General features: G+C 44.2%; 1 protein-coding gene across 4 annotated transcripts in view; it reads left to right on the top strand.

The window, feature by feature from the left end:
- The window catches only part of znrf3 (zinc and ring finger 3), a 228,316-nt gene that overhangs the window by 10,145 nt on the left and 194,555 nt on the right, over positions 1–23,616 (top strand). The window lies entirely within an intron of this gene.

Raw genomic sequence — 23,616 nt, 5'->3', positions numbered from 1 at the left:
TGGAGTAAACGATACCAGATTTACCTTGGCACAAAGTCTTCAGTGCAAACGAGGTTTTGGAATGCTACGTGCTCTGTGGAAGGGAATGGTGGTGGGACTGTAAGATGATAGCATCGGAAAGTGAAACATAGGTGGATACCGTCCTGCAGGCTATTTCTTTTTGTTGAAAAGGTTTTAACTGAATTGAATTTTTGTGTAGGTTAGCAAAAGTGTCCTGTCCTTATACTGGGGAGGGTTTGGCAGTGGGGGCTGAGAAAAGCAGGAGCTTCCTTTTGAAGTGAATGGTGTTTTGGTAGGAAGTCTCCAGCAAGGTTGGGGGGGGGGGGGGTGGGGGAGAGAGGTTAGAGAGTCATTGTCTCTTTCGCAGAGGTAAAATATTCTTTTTCCAGGGCGGGGGAGGGGAAGGAAAGGAAATTTGTGCCTCATGTAGTGTTACTTCTTGTTTATACTGACACCCGGTGCTGTGTCCAGACTCTCTCACTGTACACTGCCAGATTGAGTGGAGTTGCCCTGTTCTGTAATCCTGAGGAATTCCTTGACCAAATTTTTTTTCTTCCAGCCATGATCTAATTGAATGGCGGAGCTGACTTGAGGGGCTGAATGGCCGACTCCTATTCCTTATGTTCCAGTCCCTTCCCTCTCCCTCCCCCTCTGAAGGTGCCGACTCATGCTGGGGTACGGCTCCACTGGCACCAGGTGCCCCCTAGTACCCCGGCCAAGTGTGAGTGCGGAGGGCATGAGAGCCAAGCCTGACCGCTTTCTCGCCCAATGTCCACACACATGGGCCCGGAGGCTTCTCTCGCTCCGCCCTGCTGTAACTTTGCCAGACGTACATCGGAATCAGATTTACGTGCGTACGACGGGGTTTATGTCGTACTCCCAGTGTAGTTATGGCAGAGCGGAAGCAGCTCCGAGGAAATTCCCGGCTGAGGACTTTCCAGCAGGAGTCGCTGGACAGACTTTTGATTTTATTTGACAGATGTGGGGTTGCAGAGGGCAATATGTCAGCTGCGCGCGCAGCTATGATTGGAGACCTGGAGCAGCGGCTGGGTCAGGTTTATGCTCATGACATTTCGGTGACGTGTCTTCCAGTCAATTTACAGCAGGTGTTTGGATTGGGGGCTGAATCTCACGCACTGCAGACCATTATAAATGGGGGTATCTGAGGCACTAGATTCGGGCAGGCTGAGGCCCTGAGATAGTCTTCTCTGAAATCCCTGCCCAAAATGTGACCTTATGTTGGGTGGTGTTGATGAGGGAGGAATATTGGCCCGAGCACAAGGAAACTTCCCTGCTCTTCTTCAAATAGTGCATTGGGACCTTTTACTTCTCCTCAGCAGGAAGACGGTGATTCAGTTTAAGGTCTCAACTGAAAGACAGCAACTCCTACAAGGCAGCACTCCCTCGCTACTGCAATGAAACATCAGCCTAGAATTTGTGCTCAAGTCTCTGGGGTGGGACTTGAACCCACAACCTCCAGATTCAGATACGAGAGTGCTACCAACTGAGCCAAGTTGGTAAAAAATAAATAAAAACCAGGAATGCTAAAAACCTTAAAGGTGATTGTCTCTCACATTTGCTCAGAAAGTTGGCTTTTCACTTGCCCTGCCATTTTCACTATCTGGTCACTAAATGGAAATATTATTAGTGACAAACGTCTAAGAACATAAGAAATAGGAGCAGGAGTAGGCCATTCGGCCCCTCGAGCCTGCTCCGCCATTCAATAAGATGGCTGATCTTAGACCTCAACTCCTCTTTCCTGCCCGATCCCCATATCCCTTGATTCCCTTAGAGTCCAAAAATCTGTCTATCTCAGCTTTGAATATACTCAACGACTGAGCATCCACAGTCCTCTGGGGTTGAGAATTCGAAAGATTCACAACCCTCTGAGTGCCTCACTGTCCTATCGTTGTAGGTTCCTCTGTTACACACCTGATGAAATGTATTTCTATTTAAAAGATATTTTAGGAGAGATTACCATGCCCCTTACAAGTTAAGGTACCGGAAATTTTATAAAAGAATAAAATACTGCAGATAGTTATCTTTTTAGGGTTCAGTTACACTGCAACTTTCATGTCAATGTGAAATGGTTTCGGCTGCAGTGTAATTCGAGTTTCAAGTCCTGATTTTAACCCCAAACACAATAAAGCGAGCAGGAACGCGACCTTGCTAGGAGGATGTCACTTGGGCGTCACGCTGTATGGAGTTTATCTCCAGTCCCGGATGACGCCCAGTTTAAAAAGCGGTCAGTTTGACTTCCAGGGTCCTTTACAGACTCATTATTGAGTCTATTAGCCGACCCTGCCACAGGCACTCTCCTATAGAGTGAGGCGCAGGAGAGGGGGGAGGTACGGTACAGAGTTTTGTGCATGTATATAAGCAGGTATTCGTAACGCAGCTTCCTGGTAGGTAGAGTGCAAATCACAAGCAGGCATCGCCTGTGGTATAACTTGGATTATACCAGCTGCATTTTGCACACTACAGCTACCAGCTTTAGAAGAATATAATAACTGCAACCTTAGCTGAACGGCCAAGGAAATATTTACATTGTAGTAGCAGAAGTGACCCCGGATCCCTTCCTTAATGAAATAAAAACAGAAAATGCTGCAAAACACTCAGCAGGTCAGGCAGCATCTGTGGAGAGAGAAATGTTTCAGGTCGATGACCTTTCATTAGAATTGGAAGATGTTAGAGATGAACGGCTTTTAAGCAAGTTCAGAGCCAGGGGAAAGCGGGCTCGATGATCTGTTTGCTAAAAATCAATCAGGGAACTCTAAAACTGTCACAGACTCAGGATGGCTAATATCAACTTTATTTTATTAACGGGAGGGATTGTGAAATAGCCGTTGAGTTTCAAATGGGACAGTGCACCTTTTTTTTGTATGGTTCAATAAAAGCCTTTCAAAAGGCCCATGAAAAAGAATACCGCCAGTTTAATCTGATCCTTTTACTGTTCAAGGAAGCACATGGAATGCTTTGTGAAGACTGGTCACTGTGTTTCCAGTGATGGCTGTAGTGTGGTTGTATATTTCTCACCAATCTGAAATATCACTGGTACAATGGCCAAGTAAAGCATGTGTGTGTGTGTGTATATGTGTATATGTGTGGGAGGGGGAACCTCACTTTAAACACAGCTGTCCAGTTTATTTTACATTCTTATGCCCATAGCTGTGCTTTCACAAAAATATATTCCGCCTTTGAAGTGCTGTGACGAGTGGCAGTCTGGAAAAGACGGAGTGCCTCTTTGGTTTGTAGCCTGGACTCTGGATCAGCCTGACCTCGCTAGCGTCCAGAGTAACAAGGACACAGTGCTATCAATGACATCTCTGTGTATGTGTATAATCTGTATGTATAACTGGGGCAGTTCATAACTACAGTCAAATTCAGTACCGTTCTCACTGATTTTTAGGTCACTCTGTACCTTTTTTCCCCGACGGACACTAAATTCCCAAATTGTCCATGTCCTTTGTTATATTTGAATTTTAAAGGGGAATGGTCGCTATTTTCCAGACGGAAGAGGAATATGACAGCTGCGATGAACTGGATGCTGACTATATTGTGACGCGGTAACATTTTCATGCTGAGGTGGGAATTAACCCACATCACCTGTGTATAGAATCCTTTTTATTTTAAAAAAAACTTTGCTAACCATCTGTCCGGGACAATGACGGCAGTTTATGGTTTACAAGTTGCAAAATCTTACGTTAAACAGAAGTGGCATGTGTAATTTCTGAACTGTCCATCAATCTAGTGTATCGGGCTTGTTGAATTAATATGATGGAAAGAAAGAAAGAAAGAACTTGCATTTATGTAGTGCCTTTCATGATCCCAGGATGTCCCAAAGCCCTTTACCGACAATGAAGTACTTTTTTTTTGAAGTGTAGTCACTGTTGTAATGTAGGAAACACGGCAGCCAATTAACACACAGCAAGGTCCCATAAACAGCAATATGATTATGACCAGATCATCTGATTTTTTTTTAGTGTTGTGGAATAATATTTCCAGTATTCAACATAACTCTCCCCCCGACCCCCATAGATGGCCAAGATTCCCCAAATTATACCCGAGGCAGGGGAATGACGACAAGTACAGTGCAAATAATCTTTCTTGGGCTGTGAGGTTGAGGTAATTGAGTAGGAGATTGGTGATGGTGGGATTTCCAACCAGGCTATGTCTCCCACAAGGCTTTCTCCTGCAAAAACCCTGGTAGATAATGGGAAAGGTGGATAATTGGAGTGTGGGTAATGGAGGTTCCAGTGATTCCAGTAAATCTTGTCACTAATCTAAGACTAGCGATGATGGGTTGGTTAATTTTGGTTTTATAAACGTTAACATGTAAATAATTGGAATTATATTTCTTTTTCCATATCTTGCATTTTCCATGAAAGGGGGCAGCCATTCACTTTATTTTGCAATCCATGGAAATGCTATCTGCCCCACATTCTCCTGCAATTAGCTCAGCCTTTTCATAATATTTTGAAACCATAAACTAAGTGAAAAGAGTCAGTTGTGATTGCACAGAGTTTGTCTGGAGTCTTTTATTTGTTGGCATGCCAAAAAAAAAATCAAATCCTTTCACACTAAATTTAGATTCTGCTCATTTCGAATAAAAATAGAACATGACAAAAATGACTGATTAGCAGCTGAAAGAAAAGAGGTAACATTTCAGGTGTGCGGGAAGGGAATGCCCAAAAAATTGACCCAACAACAACAACTTGCATTTAAATAGCGCCATCTTTCTCTTTCAGATGCTGACTGACCTGTGATGTGTTTTCTGTTTCTATTTAAGGTTTTTAGCATTCCTGGTTTTTATTTATTTTTTACCAACTTGGCTCAGTTGGTAGCACTCTCGTATCTGAATCTGAAGGTCGTGGGTTCAAGTCCCACCCCAGAGACTTGAGCACAAAATCTAGGCTGATGTTTCATTGCAGTAGCGAGGGAGTGCTGCCTTGTAGGAGTTGCTGTCTTTCAGTTGAGTCCTTGAACTGAGTCACCTTCTGCCTGCTGAGGTGGAAGTAAAAGGTCCCAATGCACTATTTGAAGAAGAGCAGGGAAGTTTCCTGGTGTTCTGGCCAATATTCCTCCCTCATCAACACTACCCAAAAGAGATTAACACAGGAACACAGGAATTGCTAGATGAAAAAAGACCACGGTCCATTTAGTTGCCTTCTACCATCCTGGTAGTCACATGATAATGGACTTGTTGACTATTCATAGCAATCAATCCCTATCAACTAGTCTCCAACAAACCCAGACAACATGCGAGGATCACCCCAATGGTGGAGGGCTTTGGGAACCATAGGTCCAAAATCCCCGTTTTCCTCCCAATAGTGTTTCCAACCTGCCTGGAATCACCCGGGAGTTTCTCAGAATCGGGGGTTCCTCCCTCGAGTGCTGCCCCCAGCAACCTGGAAGATTTAAATTTCCCACCGCAGACATCACTGGCTGCTGTTTGAGAAACCTCCGGCTCGGTGACCTCACCTGCAGAGAGCCGTGACCTCGTGGAGCGAGGTCGGGAGGGGGCTGAAGAGTCAGGAATTGAGGAGTCTCAGCAACCGGACGTTCTCGGCAATCGGGCGGTCTCGGCAATCGGGCGGTCTCGGCAACGTGGGGGGGGGGGGTCCTCGGTTTCCCCTCTTCACCTGCTCACGGTGGTGGGGGGGGTGGGGGGCCTCCTGGGGTTCTTGGAACTTGTCACACAACAGCTGCTCGCACAAAACCACGAGCAAAAATACTCAACTACAGGGGACCCGACCTTTATAAGGTAAATGCAGTAAAATTTGTAGAAGTCACTTGATCAAATGTCACGTTATTGAATGTCATATGATCAGATGTCATGTGATCAGGCATCACATGGTCAGAATGTCACGTGGTCAGAATGTCACGTGATCAAACCTCTAGAAATGCCTCCAACCAGAATTGGCAACCCTACCTCCCAAGCATGCTACACTTGCCACATGTCATGTCTCAAATTACTCTTGTACTGTATCCTAAAATGTTATTTTCTGAGAGAAAAGATTAAGTAATCATTAATTTATCTGCTCTTTGTGCATCCTCGCTGTGCGCAAACAGGTTGCTGTGTTTGCCTCTGTAATAAGAGCGACTACATTCAAAAATAGTACATTGGCTGTAAAACACTTTGGGACTTTTCACCAGGATGTTACCAGGGCTGGAGCGCTTCAGCTATGAAGAGAGACTGGGAAGATTGGGTTTGTTTTCCTTGGAGCAGAGGAGGCTGAGGGGGGACATGATTGAGGTGTACAAAATTATGAGGGGCACAGATAGGATGGATACTAAGGAGCTTTTTCCCTTCGTTGAGGGTTCTATAACAAGGGGACATAGATTCAAGGTAAAAGGCGGGAGGTTTAGAGGGGATTTGAGAAAGAACTTTTTCACCCAGAGGGTGGTTGGAGTCTGGAACTCACTGCCTGAAAGGGTTGTGGAGGCAGGAACCCTCACAACATTCAAGAAGCATTTGGATGAGCACTTGAAATGCCATAGCATACAAGGCTACGGACCAAATGCTGGAATATGGGATTAGAGTAGACAGGGCTGATGGCCGGCGCGGACACGATGGGCCGAAGGGCCTCTATCCGTGCTGTATGACTCTCTATGACATCCTGAGGGTGTGATAAGGCTATAAAATGCAAGTCCTTTAATTGCCAGCATCATTTGTATGGTATTAGGCAATGTTCCTTCTGTCTATTCCCCAAGTTCCACTTTGTAACATCACTGGAAACAAACAGAAAATCCTCTCTGTGGATCAGGTTTGTTAGCAGAGTAGGAAATGCTTGAATTCTTGACAAAGGCCTTCAGTACCCAAAGAGTTAAAATGAATGGAGTTGCAGTCAGTGGGCCCAAGAATTGATTTCTAATAAAATGAGAAAACGTACTTGAAGGAAACCAAAAGGGAGATGGTCTGGGCATATAATCGGCAGCATCTGTGTGATTAACCTGATTAACCATCTAATCTTTCTGTTGGCTATATGAGTGAGATCCTAATTAGAATAATTGGGACAAAGGGCTGAAGGCCCAGGTGTGTGTCTTTTCAAACTGTTTACCTTGAATGGCTTTGGTTGACTCGCCTTTCAATGGTGCCAGTTAGTTTTGAGTGGTGGCTATTTTAATAGGTCAGTTTCCTAGAATCATGTGCAATATTGTTGACAATTGTACTTTAATCCATTGGTCTGAGACCTGCTGCATAATACCCATTCGTTAAGATATTTAATCCCATGCACAGACATGGATCACAAGATTAATTTATAAATGTACTGACAACGGTACTGATAGTCCTCTGCGGATTATTTCAGTCATGTTCCACTTCCTCTCCACGTTACCATGACACTGACAACCCCGTGTGTAAGCTAGTCACGCCAAATCAGGGCACTGTGGAGGTTCTCTCACTCCCTTTGCTGTATATTGCCCCAGTAACATAAATATAACTCAAACATACTTTAAATCAGATGAACAATATGTGACATTGCATAAACAGATGTGGAGGATCCCATTGAAAGCAATATTTATCCATTGAGTGAGTGAACAACTGCATCATTGTTGTTGACTGGGTCCATCCTGGACGTCTATTCTCCTATTCGATTCTAAGGGAGGACCCAACGTGTCTTGAGTCCAATCCAGTCTTCATACAATGTCCACACATACAGACAACAACTTGATTTTATATAGTGTTTTAACGTAAAGAAATTTCCATAGCTGCATCACAAAATAGACAAAGATGCACAATTTTCCACAGGGGTCACTGAGCAACAATGAGGAGCAGGAGTCCTGGTTCATTGCTCCATATACCAGATGATGTATTTACTCACTGAGCCATTGGTGGGGTGGGGGGAGCGACCTGATGTGCATTGAGGATGACGTTATAACCTCGTTGCCATATATATATATACCATATGTTGACTTACTGCAATACAACAGATTGCATCTAAAGCTCTGGTATAATATGTTATTCCAATATATATATGATGCAAAAGCAATAACATTATCTCACAGAGGCAATCCATTTTTGTACAGTACCTTGACCACACTGCAGAAATGTATTTAAAGTGTGTCTGTGTTGTAAAATGCAATAATCTAATGGAAAATTTATTGCTGAAATAATTTTAAGCAGATTTTAAAATACACCAGATTGGACGCTTCAGTTTTGCTGCCTGTCTCATTTTACAGTCTGAAGGGGGTGTGTGTGTGTGTGTGGGTGTGGGTGGTAATTACAATGACGGGAGGGGGAGTTCAATCAGTAAATATGTGAAACCCGACCTCAGCCCGCCGCGAACACATCTACTTCTGGTTTAACCGCGGCGGTTAATCTCTGGAGAAGCGGGTCCGTAATTATAATATGTAAATGAGGCTCCATTCCTCAGATCTTGGCAGCCATTTGAATTTAATGGTTGTGGGCCGGGTATCCCCGAGCTCTGGAAATCCGGCAACTGAAGGGAGGCGAGAGACGCCGGATCCAGCGGGAAAGTGCGTTTTAGAGCACTGCTTGTGGGCCAGGAGGAGCAGGAGTGCTTCCTTCCGGCCCCCCAAGCAAATCTTCTGCCGCGATCTTCCGACGCATGGAGGTGGTTGATGCGTCAGAGGTGAAATAACCCAATCTTGGTAACAGATGGGAAGTGGGAGAGGAAGCTGAGCTGGTGGTCAAGTAATAGTCCAAGATTCTGAATCTCTGAACTTAGCCTGAATTGGCAGCCAGGTGGGTTGATGGAGCACAGGCTGAATGGAACAGTAACAGACTGACATGGAAACTTAGCAGGGACGATCACACTGTTTGAACTCTTTCCCTTAGAGAGGAAAAAAAAACCTTTTGAAAAGTTGCAGAAGCCTACTGAAGAACACATTTTGTAACATCCTCTAATTTTTGGCTTGCAAGTCTGGAATTCGTAATAACAGCAGCATGATTCAATTTTGTTCTATCTGACAAGAAAGCCTCTGTGCATATATTAACCAAACATAAAGCAGCATAATCACTGATGAATTCAAAGTTTTGCATCCTGTAACGTCACACTTACTTCCTGTAACGCTTTCCCTGTCACATTTTGTTGATAACACTCCTATTGTTATAAGTAGCGTAACCTCATACTCACTGAACAACACCGCAGATCTCCTGGTTAATATGGGAAATGTACTCATATTTCTAAGTTAACGGCGCTATCTAAATGCAAGTTGTATAACAGAAAAAATTTAACTAAACTTGTGACTTTTGAGGGGGTGAAATTCCGCATTTTACGAAAAACTAGTCATTCTTCACAGTTAATGACTCACTAATCAAATTATGGGAACACGTGGCTTTGAAATGTATGATTTCCGAGAATCCCATTTCTTTGGCTGGCCGTTAATCACTGGAGAAAGATACGGGTTCTCCCAATTTTCATTAAGAGGAAACTGTTTAAAAACTTTGTAGCCCAGGGAAGCTTATCCTGCCCTTCGAGTCCAGTGCTCAGGACACCTAAACTCTGCTGCTTCAAGCTGCTAAGAATTGCAGTTCTCATGTTCCAATCCCTCCAAAACCAGTGACCTCTACCACTTAAAAGGACAAGGGCAGCAGGCGCATGGGGACACCACCACCTCCAAGTTCCCCTCCAAGTCACACACCATCCCTACTTGGAAATATATCGCCGTTCCTTCATTGTCGCTGGGTCAAAATCCTGGAACTCCCTTCCTAACAGCACTGTGGGAGAACCTTCACCACACGGACTGCAGCGGTTCAAGAAGAAGGCCCACCACCACCTTCTCAAGGGCAATTAGGGACGAGTAATAAATGTCGGCCTTGCCAGCGACGCCCGCATCCCGAGAATAAATTTAAAAAAAAACTCAGGTGCTGGGATTGCCAGATCCTGGTCTTTGGGCCTTGCACCTCCAGTGTCAACTCCACAGTAAACTGGTCAATTTTCCAAGCAGACCCAGTTTAAAAAAACAAATAATCTGACAAGTTTACTCGGGAGTTGCCTGTGGCATCTCGAGACCTGCGCATTCGGAGCTGGTGGCACTAACCTCACTAAGCACAATATGAAAGCCGCTAATGTGGCTGTATTATCACACACACAGTGCGGATACATCACCACCTCCTTAGCAATGATGAATGCAGTCATTTCAGAGCCCATTAAGCAGTTTATTTATTAAAAGCTATTTTTACAGGATAGCCTATTAAGCTGGAAAGCTTGTTTACAATAGGTTCCTGCCTGAGGGGGCTTATTAAAAATGCATATGTATACAAAGGCTGAACCGTGCTTGAAACGACGCTAATCATTGCGATTAATCATAAATGCTGAAGTGATTTTTTTTCTCTGTGTGAGTTTTAACCCTACAAAGGGTTGTCGTACCATCACTGCAAACACTATCTGGTTCAAAGACTGTAACACAATTCAGAGAGAGCGGAAGCTTTTACCTAGCATTTTTTCAGGTTAAATGAATGTTAAAGCGTGTAGATTTCCATGATTGCCAACCCTGCGGATACAAACTTCCCCCCCCCCCCACCCCCCCTCCGCTCCTCTTGTGTTGAGTTTTGTGGGGAGCTGGGGATCACTGCCTCCCGATACAGAGCACTATGTACATCAGCACTGGCCAAACTGTCACGGGGCAGCCGCACATGGACACAAATTGAGTTTGGTGCCAACCCATACTGAGACCTGCTGCACTCGGTGCGCGTAAACGAGGAGGGCCGGCGCATTTAGGCCGCTTTCCCGCGAGGGAAATCCAGTGCTCACCTGGGTCATTTAAAGCGGGTGTCTCCAATCTGTGGCTGGAGGGCCACATGCAGTGCCCTTGCGCCCCCCCCCACCCTGACCAAGCTCTGGCAATCCAGCCCTCAGAGCCCAGACAACATCGGCCCTTATTACTCTTATATTCCTCATTCACGGCCGTGCCCCATTTGAAAGAAAGACCTGCATTTACATAGCGCCTTTCACAACCTCAGGACGTCCCAAAGCACTTTGAAGCCAATGAGCTACTTTTGAAGTGTAGTTACTATTGTAATGTAGTAAATGCAGCAGCCAATTTGTGCACAGCAATATCTCACAAACAGCAATGAAATAAAGTTGAGGGGACATATTTTGTTTCGAATTCGTGGGACCACACTCTTAATGTTCGTTTAAGTTCAGGGGAGCCAGCTCCCCATATTTCCACTGCTAAATCTAGCTCCTTTGTCTTGCTGACAGAATTGTAGGCCCATGACTACAATTCTGCTATCAAGATAAGAGCTGTGCAAGTAATGAGAACCAACACACAAACAAGGGTCTCCCAGAATTTGAACTGAAGAATCGCCAGTGTAGAAGCTCCTCTAGCTGTATTCTACGTGCTGTTTTTTTTCACTGTGCATCAGGGTGATTTGAAATGCCTGACGGCCGTGCCTTCAGCTGCCTGGGTCCAAAACACTGGGATCCCTCCCTAAACCTCTTCGTCTCTCTACCTCTCTCTCCTCCTTTAAGACGCTCCTTAAAACTTACCTCTTTGATCAAGCTTTTGGTCACCTGTCCTAATATCTCCTTATGTGGCTCGGTTTCAAATTTTGTTTGATAATCGCTCCTGTGAAGCTCCTTGGGATGTTTTACTACATTAAAAGCGCTATATAAAATTTCTTTTTCTGGCAACTTTTTTTTTTAAAAAAGAGTCAGCGATATTTGAACCAAAAAAATACTAAGCACAGTAATCACCCAGTTACTCATGGGAGTGCTGGCTGGAATGGTATGGTACTCCCAAGATTTTCTTCCACGTTTCTCCTGGTTAAAAAGATCTATCTGGGATTCTCTGCTGGTGGCAGTGATGGTGCAGTCGATGGTGAGAGGGATACAATCCTTGGATGTCAAGAATCCCGCGGCACTATTCGAAAAGGAGCAGGGAGTTCTTCTATTTTAGCTAACATTCCTCTCACAATCAAAACCTCCAACAACCGATTCATCATTGATAATTGTAGATCTTGCTTTGCACAAAATGGCTGTTTTATGTGCCTACAAAACAGCATCGACTGCAGTTAAAAGTAATTCATTGGGATAAATTTTAACTTCCAGCCCAGAAGGGAGGTAGGGGGAGGAGTGGGGGGAAGATTTCCGGATGCAGAACACGGAAGGTAAGTGGGCGGGTCGCGCTTAATAAGGCCCATCAATGGCACTTCTGGGTTACTTGTCCGGCAGCCAGCCTGACTGACACGCTGTCTGGCTGTCGGCCAGGAAGGTCTGCTGCAGCAGGCCGCAGCCGGGGGAGGAACCATAGGCCGGGGAGAAGATTGTGGGGGGTCGGGGAGAAGATCGGGGGAGGCCGGGGAGAAGAATGAGGGGGTGCTGAGAAGAAGATCGGGGGCTAAGGAAGAGATTGGGGTGCTGAGAAGAAGATCGGGGGCTAAGGAAGAGATCGGGGGGCTGAGAAGATAATCGGGGAGCTTAGGAAGAGATTGGGGGGCTGTGAAGAAGATTAGGGGACAGAGGAAGGTATCAGAGGGCTGAGAAGATGGTCGGGGGGCTGAGAAGAAGATCAGGTGGCTGAGGGAGAGATCGGGGGGGCTGAGAAAAAGATCGGGGGGGCTGAGAAAGAGATCGGGGGGGCTGAGAAGAAGATTAGGGGGCTGAGGAAGGTATCGGGGGGGGCTGAGGAAGAGATCAGGGGACCGAGAAGAAGATTCGGGGGCTGAGGAAGGTATCAGGGGGCTGAGGAAGAGAACAGGGGACTGAGAAGAAGATTAGGGGGCTGAGGAAGAGATCGGGGGACTGAGAAGAAGATTGGGGGGCTGAAGAAGAGATCAGAGGTTGCTGGAGGTTGGATGAGGAGTTGGAAGTAGGTGGGGTGCACCAAAGGGGTGGGGTCCACCATCGGCGGGGAGGGGGGCATGCTTGGAGATGTGATAAAATGTTAATTAAAGGAATGTCTTTTTTTTTACATTCTTTACGAACGGTCCCTAATTGTGTGGTGAAGGGTGGTTAAGGAAGTTAGTACAACCTCTAACTACTTCTGATAATAAAGACAATTTGGGGAGTGAACGTTCCCTATAAAGAAGCATGGGTCCCACAGAAAGATTCCGGGAGGAAATAGTCCCTATTCTCAAAATTAAAAGTTATAGGTAAATATTAAATCTGTTTGCATAAAGATGTCCATACACATATATATATAATTTCTATAGTGTTTAATCTAATCTCCGAGTTCAGATTATGGTTTTAACACCCTGAGTTTTACTTTCAGCCTATGACATCATCAGAGCCCCTTGATTAGATTACTGCCTTGTAATCTGTTATTCTCTATTTAGAAAGCACATGCAGTTAACATCACAATAAGTTTACTGAACAATTCTGTAACCTCGCTTGACCTTTTCAGATGGCTTATGCAAACCGTTTGCCTACAGCAGAAGTCCTTGGGGAGGATGTGGTTGGGGATCTGAATACTGAGTTCCTTTCAGCCTTGGAAAGAATGGCACTGAATCAGTGCGTACGGGCTGCTAAGAAACAAGTTCTGTTTCAAATGAATTGCACTGAATACAGAATGGCACTGAATCCCACCCCCCCCCCCTCCCCCTTCACTCCACTATTGGTGGCCATTCCATCAAACACCTAGGTCCCACTCTCTGGAATTCCCTCCCAAAATCCCTCTGCCTCTCCACCTTCCTTTTTTCTTTAAGGCCCTCCTTAAAATCCACTTCTTTGACCAAACGTTTGGTCACCCCTCCTAAAATCTCCTTCTTTGGTTTGGCCTCCATTATTTTTCTTCACACCTCTGGGATGTTTTTCTACATCAAAGGCACTCTATCAGTGCAAGTTGTTGTTGAACCAGTGTGTACTATCTGCTAAGAAACAAATTCTGTTTTAAATGACTTTGCCCTGAGCGCAACTTTTCCATTTCCCAGACCTTTTCGGAAGGTTTTCCTGTCGTCCCACAAACATTGAGCAGCACAGCTTTACTTGCAGTGCAGGTGTAGCAGGACACCATGGCACTGAGGTAAAGCCACGTTACACCACTAGTTGTGGCCCACCCCGAGGTACACTGTCCTCATTCGGGTTTCACTGCTTCAACTGGTGGAGCCCAGCAGTGTGACAAACACTGCAGACTCTCACAATTGATGTTTATAAGACCTCAACATTTGCACAGATTTGCATTCGGCTGTGATGAGAGTTGTATTTTGATTTGAAGTTGATGATATGCAATCTGTAATGGAACAGGGGATAGTCTGAGCGTAGAGGGTGCTTCGGAATGGACTTGGTGCTACTCAAACCTTCAATAGGTCCTTTAACAAAAAGGAAAGATTCCTAATGGACACAAGGAAAGATGCAGTGATCTAACACCGAAGCATTTCAACCTATCTAAATGGAATTGATGTTTCACATCATCTCTTTCATACTGTTCACCTCTACACCCCAAACATATAGGCAGAAGTGCGTACAGTGTTTCGGAGGGGTATGGTGCTTTTGAAGGGGGTATGGAAGGGATACAGTACTTCTATAGGGGTACAGTGCTTCTGAGGGGATGTTGAGGGGAATGCAATGCTTCTGAGCAGCTGCAGAGCTTCCAAGGGGGTTTTGGGGGGGGGAGGGATACAGGGCTTCAGAGGGGATATAGAGTGCTTTTGAATTGGTATAGAAGAGTTACAAAGCTTCTGAAGGGGTGCAAAGAGGGTGCAGTGCTACTGGGTTGAATTAATATCAACAGTGAGACCACACTAAACTCTCCTTTATTGAGATTTTTTTAGAAGGTATTTATGGATTTTCACCCTCCCTCCTTGAAATATAAGTTTTACTGATATCAAACACAGAATTGATTTGCCACCTACGCTGGCGGGAAAGCTGACCCTCGGCCAGTGCAGCACTAATCTCAAATTGGAAATCTTTGCATTTAGTTTTGGGCAGGGCTTTGCAGAAAAGTTTTCTTTGAAAGTACTTCAAAAAGTTTTTGCTCAGTGCAGCAATTGCTGGAGTTAGGAATCGGCCAGTTAGTCACAGAGGGCGTAGAATATAACTAGTCTTGCACGAGATTGTAAACTTATTTTTAATTACTGCAGATCCCCCAAAAACGTTTGCATAAATAATACCATTTTCTTCACACTGTTTTTAAGCAAACTACATAGATGTGTGCTCTGTAATTTTCAATGCTTTTGGACGTTTGTTTTATTGGAATAGTCTTGGGATTAAATAAAGATCTAATTCTTTTGCAAGCATTTCACAGGCTCGCTTTCATATAAGGTACTTATTGGGAGCACAAAGTTTACACTGGGATTTTATAGGTCAAATATAAAATCCATCTTTAAATGGATGCATTGGATTAAACATTGACCTTTTATCTCAGCATCCGTGCACCAGCTCCCCGTGTTTCCATGGCTACACCCGACTCTCTTATCTAGGGGTAGAATCATAGACCAATTCTGTCACTGGGAGCTGGCTCACGAACTAAACCAGCATAAAATCAATTTAAAATTCTCTAGCAGTGTTGTTGTTAGGCTTATGTTTTTTAGTGTATTGTGACTAGTAAACTATAGTAGTGTTACATCGACTCTAAAGCACAGAAACAGGCCATTCGGCCCAACTAGTCTATGCTGACGTTTATGCTCCACACAAGCCTGCTCCCTCCCTACTTCATCTAATCCTATCAGCAAACCCTTCTATTCCTTTCTCCCTCATGTGCTTATCTAGCTTCCCTTTAAATGCATCTATGCTATTTGCCTGAACTACTCCTTGTGGTAGCGAGTTCCACATTCTAACCACTCTGGATAAAGAAGTTTCTCCTGAATTCCCTGTTGGATTTATTAGTGACTATCTTATATTTATGACCTCTAGTTTTGGACTCCCCCACAAGTGGAAACATTTTCTCTACGTCTACCCTATCAAACCCTTTAATTATCTTAAAGACCTCTATCAGGTCACCCCTCAGCCTTCTCTTTTCTAGAGAAAAGAACTGCAGACTGTTCAGCCTTTCCTGATAAGTATATCCTCTCACTTCTGGTATCATCCTTGTGAATCTTTTTTGCACCATCTCCAATGTATCCATATCCTTTTTAAAATATGGAGACCAGAACTGTATTGTGCCAATAGGCTTCTTGTGTGACCTGTTTAAATCATCACATTAAATTGCTTCCACTCCCAGTGTCAGACTGTAACCACCAGAAATTCACTCTAATGTGATTCAGCTCAAAATAAGGTACTTTTACACTGTAAGGAGTAAGGCTGTGCACCATGACATAAAGGAAGTAAGTTTCTGGAATTCTAGAGAATCGTAGACCCCGTGAAAATGTAGGTCCATGAATATCCCATCTACGAGGTAAATGCAAGCAATGCTAAAGAATTCAACTCCTGATCCATAGCATTGAATCTACAGCACAGAAACAGGCCATTCGGCCCAACTGATCTATGCCGATGTTTATACTCCACACCAACCTCCTCCCACTCAAATGACCTCTTAACCCCCCCCCCCATATCCCTCCATTCCCTTCCCCCTCATGTACGCACCAAGCCTTCCCTTAAACTTGTCGATGCTATCTGCTTGAATCACTCCACGTGGCAGCAAGTTCCACATTCTCACCACTCTCTGTAAAGCGCCTAAAAGCGGGAAAGCAGCCCACAAAGAATGGTCTCCCGAAGCAAGATCCTGGAACAAGCAGTGAAGTAATATAATCTATAATCTCTCCAAACTCAATACCAAGCAAAAAAGGATAAAAATGCAAAATCTTAACTGTGCTGGGTAGTTTTCACAATCTAAGTGGGTGTAAAATGAAATGTAACCTCCTCTCCCATTACACTTTACTGAAATCTTGGCATTAAAGAAAGCAAGAATTTGCATTTATATAGTGCCTTCCACGACAGTAGGACATTCTAAAGCACATTAAAGTCAATGAAGTTCTTTTGAAGTATAGTCACTGTTGTAATGTAAGAAACGCGGCAGCCAATTTGCGCACAGCAAGGTCCCACAAACATTAATGAGATAAATGAACAGATAATCTGTTTTTTAGGGATGTTTTGATTGAGGGATAAATATTGGCCAGGACATCGGGGAGAACTCCCCTGCTCTTCTTTGAAATAGTGACATGGGATTTCATACCTCCATCCAAGAGGGCAGACAGGGCCTCAATTTAATGTCTCATCCGAAAGACGGCATATCCAACAGTGCAGCACCCCCTCAGTACTACACAGGAATGTCAGCCTAGATTTTGTGCTCAAGTCTCTGGAGTGAGTCTTGAGCCCACAACATTCTGACTCCGAGACTAGAGTACTACCAACTGAGTCATGGCTGACACCTGATCCACAATGCTATTGCATGAAAATTGCACACTTTACCAATGGCAGCACTGTCTGGTGTGACAGGTTATTGCTCTATTGTCTCTTTTTGTTCCTGACGGGGAGGATGGCGAGACAGCATCATGCCTGTTCGGTGCACAAAACACTATTTCATCTAAAATATGCCCCTTAAGCTAGAGCTCTCCATTGTGACAGGAGATATATTCCTATACACTAGCCCCAGTGAAATCTCACTTTACTGCTTTAGTTCAGTCACAAAAGATTAATCCTGGGGCGTGTCACTCTTCTGCAATATCCGAGCTCCAAACCTGAAGGTGTTCGGGGCGACATTGGAATTGGATCATTGTTTGCCAGGAAGTCTGCTTATGGAGGTGTTTTTTTAAGTGCATGTGTTAATTGTCCCATTACTGTACAGCGCTGAACAGAACCTCCTACTGAATCTATTCAAAAAACCTTCTGCATAACTCAAGCTATCTAGTTTTATAATGAGGCGCATGAATTAGAGAGAGGATCGTGCCTATCTGCCACTAAACAGAAATAATGAGAACAACAGGGATGTGCCTTGCGTTGTTTCCCAGCGCACCTCTTCAGCCGCATTTGCAATGCAGCTCTGCGGTGGGGACCTTCACCGGCAGTATCAAGTGCCAGTGATGCGGCGCCTGTGCCACTGGTGGTATGGAGTGTCACCACAAGGAAGTGTTTGCCTTTCGTGTCCCCCACACTCCCCTTTCCCTTGTGGTGCCAGAGGTCACAATGAGGTCAAAGGCAAAAGACACGCGGCTGCCACTGGCAGTGCCCGATGCCACGTGCTGCCGTTTTTCTTCACCCGCTGAGGGTTTAGTCTGCCCAGCCGGCTTAGCAAAGGTAGTTTCCATTAAGCTGGCCTGCGCAGACCACCCACTGACACCAGGGATGCTCGCACACGTGCAGTGTTTTATTTTAATGTGTTGCCATTGGGGCTCAGGAACCTGCCCTGCAATCTATTTGAAGTGATAATCAACAACTACAACTTGCATTTATATAGCACCTTTACCATGGTAATACATCCCAAGGCGCTTCACAGGAGCGTCATCAAACAGAATTTGACCCCGAGCCACATAAGAAGATATTAGGACAGGTGACCAAAAGCTTGGTCAAAGAGTAGATTTTAAGGAACGTCTTAAAGGAGGAGAGAGAGGCGGAGAGGTTTAGGGAGAGAATTCCAGAGCTTGGAGTTTAGGCAGTTGAAGGCATGGCCGCCAGTGGTGGATTGATGAAAATCGGGGATGCGCAAGAGGCCAGAATTGGATGAGCACAGAGATTTTGGAGGGTTGTAGGGCTGGAGGAGGTTACAGAGATAGGGAGGGGCGAGGGATTTGAAAACAAGGATGAGAATTTTAAAATTGAGGTGTTGCTGGACCGGGAGCCAATGTAGGTCAGCGAGCACAGGGGTGACAGGTGAATGGAAACTTGTTATTATAGGGGCGTGTTAATTATCCTCACTTTCACCAGAGTCGCCTCTTGCTTGGTCCATTTCCAAAAAGCATGTGGCTAAAAAAAATATACTTTTTTATTTCTGGAACATAAATTTTTCTCCTACCACCCGCCAGTACTCTTCTTGAAGAAATGATCGACCATTATGTTCCCTGAGCGTCTCATTAAGTTTCTGCCTCTATCTTCCTCATGTGGTCTTGAAGCGAAGGTACACAGACTTATGTAGAAAACAAGACAGTTCGGAAAGAGATTAGGAAATTGGCCTCTGTGCTGGCTGGACCTAGTAAATCAGACAGCACTCTCCTGCTCTTATGGCCCAAAGAAATGGAGAATTTAACAGAACAAAGCTGAGAATGTTATATACATGGGTTGTTGGACTATTCTCATTAGGAGTCCAAAACTATTCTCACCTTGTGCGTTTCAATCAATCGAGTGTCAAAAGAAATAGAATCTGGGGAAAGAACAATTTCACCTTTTCCAAAATAATTTGCTTAAAAGGATATATACCTCACTTAAAGGGGGTCATGCTCTAATGGGGAGCTTAAAAGCTGGTCCAAGTCATGGGATAACCTACTCTAAAAAATATAATCTGAACCCACTGTATTGGCTGCTGCTGCAAGAAGTACTGCAACATAAAACAGCAAACTAGCCCGGACAATTCAAAGTTGTATCTTTGTACTAAAAGATTGAATAGTCCAATGATTTGAATTAAGCAGAGTAAATAACACAGCAAAAGTGAATTTAGTGGTAAAAGCTGTTTGACTTATCGGATAATTTGAATTAAATAAACTGAATTAAGAGGAATAGACTGTGTTGCACTTCTATAAGAACAAATAGTTCCAAGTAAAACCCTATTACAAGAAAACGATCTGCATTTTAGAGAGACTCCCCTTCTCTTTACAATAAAGAGATGAAGAAATGTGTAACAGGAAAGCAGTCCCACTGCAATACTCTGAACTGCTTCACTTATGATTCGGTGCAAGATCAATCAATGGGTATTCCTGATCTGACTCCAAGTTCTCTACCTATAGAAATAAGCCCAGGTTACCTGAGATAATGTTAAATGATTAGCAGACTGCTGATAACTTTAGTCGTGGGTTTCCTCCTCCAGCCCAGTTGCGTGTGCAGCCTTTTCAGAGGGGGTTATGTCACTGGGTCTGAACTTGTGGCTACACCAAAGTCCTTGCATGTAAGGAGGGGATGTTGCAGTATTTACAAATCGTCAATCGAGACACATTCTTCACTGAAGCAAACTGCCACCAAGCTGTGACTTGTACCTGACTGAGTAAGCAATGCCAGGGCCAATTAAATATAACCTGAGTAAAGCAATTTGACGTGGCTCACCTTAAAGGCACTTTTTAAAATGACAGTTTATCATCAGCTCATACCACTGCCACACAGTAATATAAAGAGGGCAAAGTCAACGCCACGCAATGCATCCAGTATACAACTTTTCATGGATGAGAGCGGAGGCCAAAGACAGGGGAAACCGAGCACCTCTAGTTCTTCAGTTGTGATCTTCCTCTCCCTCTCTGCCTCCTCTGCCCTCAACCATCAGTGGCACAGCCTTCACTCGCTATTTCCCTGCACTCTATCTCTCCCCCTATCTCTCTCTCTCTCTCTTTGTCTTTCTTTTAATCCTCCCATTGGGGACCAAAGTCACACAGATGCAGTATAAAAAGAGGAGAGTGGCTCTCGGAGGTCGTGCCACTCCCCTGGAGCCCAGGTACAGGGAAGAGAATGCCTCGCCGTGAATTTCTAGTGGCAGTTCACGATGACCATAAACTTCAGCTCATCCAAAATTCTGAACCCACACCAAGTCCCACTCACCCTTCACCCCTGTGCTCGCTGACCTACATTGGCTCCCGGTCCCACGACGCCCCCAATTTAAAATAGTCATCCTCACGTTCAAATTGCTTCATGGCCTCTCCCCTCCTTATCTCTGTAATCTCTTCCAGAACTTCCCCCTTTGAGAACCCTGCATCCTTTGGCCTCTTGTGCACCCGACACTCCCTTCTCCCCACCATTGGCAGCTGTGCCTTCAGCCATCTAAGGCCTAAGTTCTGAAATTCCCTCCCTAAACCTCTCTGCCTCTCCATCTCTCTCCCCTCCTTTAAGACTCTCCTTAAAACATATCTCCTTGATCAAGCTTTTAGGTACCCTTCCTAATATCTCCTTCTTTGGCTTGGTTTCAAATTTTGTCTGATTAGGCTTCTGCGATGTGCCTTCGGAGGATTTTCCATGTTAAAGGCGCCATATAAAATCAAGTTGTTGTTGAACAACTTCAACTATTCACCGTTTCACCATCATGACACCACCACCAACTTCCATTTAAATAGTGCCTTTCATGTGACAAGCTGCCTTGAGGCACTTTACAGAGCGAGCAGTGGACACCGAGCAGGGAGGAGAAAAATTTGAGGAGGGAACCAAAAAGCACAGTTGAGATAATTTTTTGATGAGTAGTAAGGTGAAAGAGGTTTAGAGAGGGAGTTCTGAGGTTCAGGAGCATAATAGAATGGCTGATGGTTGTGCCGCTGATGGTTGTGCCACTGATGGTTGGAGGGGAGGGGGCAGGGGAGGAAGGCCTTGAAGAGCCAGAGTTAGAAAAGTAAAGGTTGGGGGGAGGGTTGTCGAGGTGCTCCCTGGTCTACTTTTGTCTTTGCCCAACTTTTCTTAATAGGAGGTCTTTAAGTGCCATTCTCTGCTCCGTTCCAAATTTCAAGTCACCATTATGCTAACTGGCTTCAATCTATTCAAAGGATGAAGCCTTATAAAGCACGGTGTAATGGAGCTGAACAAAACTTGAGCTATGGAGGTTGCCAAACTACAGGTTAGCAGTGTCTACTGGTAATAAAAAAGTGCTACTTTTATTTCAAAATCAGAGAAGCACTGAGAATTCAAAGTGTTCTATTTATTACAAGATTACAGACCCTGCTTGAACAGTTTCTTTTTTAAAATTAGTACCGTAATTGACAGTTAAAAGAAAAAATTGACCGATTCTCTTCCTAACATCACTAGGGTGGCCATTTTGGAATCAAGTCTCCTCACAAAGAGGTTATCTTAGCAGCGCATCGGCAGGGTATGTTTGTTGTGTTATAACAAAAGTTGAAAAATGGAACCTACTGTTGGAAAATGCCGAGGGTAAGCAATCCAGTGATCCTTGTTATTTTAAAAAGCCTTAATTCAGCCAGAATTAAAGCAGGGACTCCAGTATCATTTTCTGCTCCACATATATTATTAAAAAAACACCAAACCCAGGACCCTCACAGCTGTGAGGACTCCTTGCATTCCATGCTCTCTCCTTCCTCCTACAATCCACAGGCTTTTAAAACCCGAGCTTCCTGTCACCCATGGCCTTTCACCCGAGTTTCTCAATTTAAGTTAATTCAAAGAGTGTCATGACTGAAAATGCCCCCACAGTGCCAGATACTTAATCAATACTGTACAATTCTATAGAGGCTAGTCCCTAATCTCATCTGCAGTAAACAACCCAACCTCTTTTCCATTGCGACCTATAAGGAATGGCCTAGAGTTAATGACTCAAATTTATATAAACATTGAGGAGTTATGTGCAGAACATTTGTAACAAAGGTTTATGTATATATTCTATACTTATTAAAAGTTCACCTCAAAATGGCCACCAAGCCAAGTCATTATTTACCTAGAAAATGTTCTATTGAATATTCAAGGTTGGGAATTTCTGGCAGGTCCTGATTGCAGGTGTTGCATGGGGAAGCTGGAAAGGTCATTTTGTGTTCCAGGAAAAAAAGGGTTTCCTTCCACCTGCACCCACAGCAGTAGAACTTCCTCCTCTGGTGTCGCTGTATTTTAGGCAAAAGATCAAAGTCATTTCAGTTGCCCAGGTGACAGCTGGAGAGTTCAGTGCGATAAAGGCTGTTTTCCACTAGCTCTCTACATACAGTATATAGCTCTGATGAACAGCACACACCTGTTGTCACATTTTAAAAGGCTCCATTGTTCTTGAGTTTTACAATGTAGCTATCAGCATTTGAGCACGGGCAGAGTCACCAAGGGGCAGGCAAGAGAGAAAGCAACTTTTTGGCTGTTTTTCATTTCAATTTTTAAAAACTCTGCTGCTGCAATAGCCCCTTCCCTGAGGTCATCAAACAGCTAACTCAAGTTCTTGTGACTTTCTTATTTTTTTAAAGGGGCATTGTCTGTCATGAAAAAGTGTTGGTCACACCATAATGCACAGCACTTCTCCCTTCCCCCAAAACAAAGTATTCACCAAACACTCTTTCGTGAAGACAGTGTCCCTTTAAATACTGCCCACCATTAACCCCTACATGACCCCAGAGGAACAACAAACCAATGTTCTCCACACGGAGATTTAGATAGCAGGGTGGCAAAGCTAATAAATGCAACTTGTGCTTGATCTATTGTATGGATACAAGACTGATTGTTGAGAACTAACGGAATACCTTTTAAATTCCATTTATTATGGACTTAAATTAAAATGACTGTTGAACAATTGCTTTTCCCTATATTTTGTTTCCTTTACTTTCTCAAAGTCATAGATTATGGGGTAGTCAGCCTGAAATGTAACCATACTGCAGGGGCAAGTGGACAAGGGTCAGATAAAGGTCAATACTAATAGGTAAAGTTCGACCGCTGCAAAGACCTGCCTGCAACTCAGCACGGATTTGCATTGGAAAGGCAAAATGTGATGTGGTGAATTGCTCCCTGTAGACATATAACTGAGATTGGATGTTAGTGTGTAAGCACACTTTACAGAGTTCAAATCACATTTGTAATCACTATATAACAACTTGGGCAAAAATTTATTGGAGTGTTTTGCGAACCCTTTTTAAAACTAGGGCTGTGCAAAGTCCTGAAAATTGGCATGTTCACACCCAATCCATGCTGGGGGTGTAAAGCAATGTCCTCCTCTACACTGTAGGGCCGTTTA

Source organism: Heptranchias perlo, chromosome 25, assembly GCF_035084215.1.
Source record: "Heptranchias perlo isolate sHepPer1 chromosome 25, sHepPer1.hap1, whole genome shotgun sequence".
In the NCBI taxonomy this organism is placed as follows: Eukaryota; Metazoa; Chordata; class Chondrichthyes; order Hexanchiformes; family Hexanchidae; genus Heptranchias; species Heptranchias perlo.
The sequence above is the reverse complement of the archived record's forward strand: the minus strand, read 5'-3'. Positions and strand labels throughout refer to the sequence as shown.